The sequence below is a fragment of the Solanum stenotomum genome, chromosome 12 (genome assembly GCF_019186545.1).
Source record: "Solanum stenotomum isolate F172 chromosome 12, ASM1918654v1, whole genome shotgun sequence".
Lineage (NCBI taxonomy): Eukaryota > Viridiplantae > Streptophyta > Magnoliopsida > Solanales > Solanaceae > Solanum > Solanum stenotomum.
In genome coordinates this window covers 30129824-30134797 of record NC_064293.1, presented here as the reverse complement: position 1 = coordinate 30134797, position 4974 = coordinate 30129824, and positions in this window count along the sequence as shown.

Sequence of the window (4974 nt, the reverse complement as noted above, 5' to 3'; positions counted from 1 at the left end):
CTTGAAAATAACAATTACATACTTTTTTTCAAATTTCATAATAAAATATAACGCTCACTTAATTAATATAATTTGACCAAAATTTTTATTATTTATCTGATTTGACCCTATTCTTTTCCTTATTTCAAAATAAATTACTTACCAAGATTTTTATTATTTATCTGATTTGACCCTATTCTTTTCCTTATTTCAAAATAAAATACTTTTCCACTTTTTACTTTTTCCTGTTTCTCAAAGTTTTCATCCCAACTCATATCTCTTATTCTCATTCTTTTTTTTTCCTCAATAAATCTTTCTTGCTTCTTTTTTTTCATCCTCATCTAGAATAATTTCTTTTCTAATTTTTAGTCGGCTCTCTTTTCTCTCACAAAATATTTTATATATTTTCATTTTGAATTAGATTTGAGTTAATTTTAAATTTTATTTTTTTGTAGTTTAATAGTTATTTATATTGGATGAACTTTCAATTGATTCTAAATATCAATAAAAGTTCAGAACTTAATATTGAAGTAATTTGGAGTAAAATGGAATTAAATTTTAGGAGAGGAGCAAAAAAGAAGATGAAACTTATTTTTATATATAGTGTAGAATATTGTATAATAGTGTATATGAAGTGTATAGACATCTTTTATAATATTATATAATATAAAGTTATATATATATATATATATATATATATATATAATATTGTGTATCGAATTTTTTAACATGGCTATAGAAAAATCATGAATTATATTGCTGAAAACTCAAAATTTTGACTATATAAATGCAATGTAATATTGTGAGCTGTGAATAATCATTTCAACATTAAAAACAACAAAATTTATACAACAAACATATAATAACGGATTCGAAATTTATTGAAATTTGAACACACCTTACAACCATTATTCATTATTTTCTCATTTCCTTTTTATATATTATAAAATTTTCTAGCATACTTTGTCTCATTTTAGCTTTTCCTCGAAATGATGACAAAGTTGTCCTTGTTAATACTATTAATTTGTATTTGATTTTTTTTATGTAACATATAGTATTAAACTTGTAAATCTCATTGAATAGTGAATACTACAACAAGTGCACAAATCTGCTTTTGAAGGACTCGAAACACCAAATTCCTGTCCTTTGGTTGTCTTTTAAAATTTTTGGAACTTGTGTAACTTAACATTAAAATTACTACATTTGAAACATTTGTAGGTGATCATTTTTGGCTAATTGCACTTATTGGTTTTGTCTAGTTCGATATGATTTGGGATCAGATAGAGTATTCATGTGAAAAAAATTATATTAAATAATAGTTAGTTATACTATTGTCAATTAGTAAATTTGCGTAAATTTATATGTATTTGAAAGTTTGTAATAGCATGTAATTGCAAATATTTATTTATAAAAAAGAACATGGAGATAACGATCTATTAGTGTGTCGACTCAGGATATTCTTATACCTTATTTATGAACTATAGTTTGCTTATTTGATAAGATTGTATACGTGTTGAAAAAGTTTATAGTTTCATAAATTGTGTGATTTTTATGTTTATGAAGAAGAAGAAAAAATACAACTTAAAAAATCCAAATTGTCTGTCCAAACAAAATTTCAACTTAAAATCAACATGATTTAACCATAGTTTCAAATCATATCAAAATGGTCCCTTAATATACAAGAAGTCTCAAATTTTAAATTTAAGATAAAATAGAATCTTACCTCCTTGTAAGGATAGGAATATTTAGTTGTAGAACGTAATTTTTTCTGCTTAAATCGAATTAAAAGAAAATAGATTAATTTAGTAACTTTCTTAACGATCAAAATTTGACCTCTTATTTTTATGAATTAAAGTAAGGAGAAGGTTAGGAACTGCTTGACGTTGCATATTAGAACTCATTAAAGCTTGATTCGATCATTATGTTTGATAAAATAAATGAATATCTTTACTCTAAATTCTAAAAGGGTGTTATCGTGTTATTAAGAAGATTGGGCCGAATTGTAAAAATGACTTGGGACTGGACTTCTGATTATAAAGGCCCAGTACACTACTCTGGCCCATAAAGTTCATAAAATTGCACGTTTTCTCTCTTAAAATGATTGATCTTTAGTTTTTACTCTTCAAATTGATTAGTCTCTAATTTATGTCCTTTAGCAATTGCGCTTATGCCCTTTAGAAATTTGAAGTCATCTCCGATAATAGCATATAGGATATTTATAATACGAAAAAATAAACTTATGTTACTTGAAAAAAGTTATTTGTTACGAGGGACACGAGATTAACTGATTATGGGTTTGGATAGACAACTCTTAAGCCCGACAACATAAATTGGATAGGCCAAACGTTAAAGCCTCTTAAATATTCCCAATTGTTTACAACAACACCCAATCCAAATTATCCAATCCAAATATATAAGCCCTAATTACTGGTCTACCCGTTTATACAACCAGTCATATAAAAACTCAAAAAACCTAATAACACCTATCTCTACCGGCCACATTTGCAGCATTTTCAAAGAGGGAGCTTGAGGAAGAAATCGAGTTCGGCTAAGATGAAAAAACAATCATCCTCCCAACGCAAGAACCAAGCGTTAGGCCATGAACAAGAGCCAAAATTATAAGTGCACAAATTGATTTTTTTTTTTTTTGTTCCAAGAACAATTCAATAGATGCTCAATTTGATTTTTCTTTTTTCAATTCTTCTTGAACGTAACTGTAGAATTCAAGGCCAAGGCCAAAGCTTTACAAACATAGAATCCCTAACAACATAATTGAATTTTTTATACTAGACATTGTAACCAGAAGTCTTTGAATTCAACATAGCGCTCTTCAATTCTTCTAGAAGACCTACAGAAGATAATCTGCAACTTTTCCGGCGACGATATGTCCAGCGATTTCATAGTTTGAGGGGACCCATTCAGTTTCACCCACACTGGAAATTTTCTCTCTCCACTTACACCTGATTTCATCAGTTTTGCCCACATCGAAAGTTTTCCCTCCACTTACGCCCGATTTCATTTCTGAAGAGATTTGTCAGAAGTTTTCCCTCCCGATTTGTCGGCATATTTCTGATGAGATTCATCAGAAGTTTTTCCTCCCGATTTGCCGCCAGATTTCTGATAAGATTCATCAGAAGGTTTCCCTCCCAATTTGCCGCCAGATTTCTAAAGAGATTCGTCAGAAGTTTTCCCTCCCGATTTGCCGTCAGATTTCTAAAGAGATTTATCAGCTCTTCCATCTTTCTCTGCGTATCCATTTTTAACTGCTTCAAATTTTCTATTACATTCTTGCTTTTTAATTCAATCTGCAATTCCGCGAACCACCACTCCACTGCCTAGGTCCTCTCCAAGGGTTTCTCTGTTCTTTTCGTAAATTGTGTGATTTTTATGTTTATGAAGAGGAAACATAAAAATTATACTTTTCGTAAATACTTTTCGTAACTGCACTTGTTAGTTGGTCTAGTTCGATAGGATTTGGGATCAGATCGAGTATCATGTGAAAAAAAAATATTAAATAATAGTTAGTTATATTATTGTTGATTAGTAAATTTATGTAAGTTTCATATGTATTTGAAAATTTATAATAACATGTAATTGTAAATATTTATTTATTAAAAAAGAACATGGACGTATATGATCTATTAATGTGTCGACTTTGGATATATTCTAATAAGTTTCTTTATGAACTATGATTTGGTCATTTGATAAGATTGTATGTGTGTTGAAAATGTTTTATAGTTTTCATAAATTGTGGAATTTTTATGTTTATGAACAAAAAAAATACAACTTAAAAAAATCAAATTGTCTGTCCAAACAAAATTTCAACTTACAATCAACATCATTTAACCATAATTTCAGATCATATCCAAATGGTCCCTTAATACACAACACGCCACAAATTTTGAATTTAAGATAAAATAGAATCTTACCTTTTTATAAGGATGTGAACATTTAGTTGTAGAAGGTGATTATTTTTCTACTTAAATTGAATTAGAAAAAATGCGTTAAGTCAATAACTTTGATAATAATAAAAAATTGACCTCCTATGTTTGTGAACTAAAGAAAGGAGGAGGTTAGGAACTACTTGACGTTGCATATTAAAATGTATAAATTATAGGAACCACATATTATAAGTATTAAATAGCATCCTATCCCTTCTAGTTTTCTATTTACAAAAAATCCCATAAAAATGATGTTTGCGGGATACATAGTGTTGTGCACGGGATATATTAGGTTTGATACATTCCACATAGTGGGATACATAGCGTTGTGCACGGGATACATTAGGTTTGATACATTCCACATAGCGGGATACATAGCGTTGTGCATGAGATACATGCGGGATATATAGTGTTATGCACGGGATACATAGCGTTTGATACATTCCACATAACGGGATGCATAACGTTGTGCATGGGATACATGCGGGATACATAGGTAAAATAAAGGATTTTTGAAAATTTTGAAATAAGTAGGGATAAATGGATATTAAGGTAAGTAAAGGAGTGTAGTTAAGTAATTTGTCCTATTAAAATTCATTAAAGCTTGATTCGTATTATTGCGTTCGATAAAAGGAATAAATGTCTTCTACTCTAAAATATTTGTTCAAATGAATGCACAGAGGGTGTTATCGAGAAGAAGATTGGGCCGAATTGTAAAAATGACTTGGGACTGGACTTTTGATTATAAAGGCCCAGTAAACACTACTCTGGCCCATTTGCATAAACTCTCTTGTTAGATCGGAGGACCAAATTCATAAAATTGCACGTTTTCTCCTTTATAATGATTGATCTTTAATTTTATTAAGTTCTTAAAAATTTGAAGTCATCTCCGATAATAACATGCGGGATATTATAATACAAAAATATACACTTATTCTGCTGGAAGAGAGTTATTTGTAATGATGGACATGAAATCGACTGATTATGAGTCTGAATAAACTAGTCTTAGGCCTGACAACACAAATTGAATAGACCAAATGTTTAAGCCTTTTAA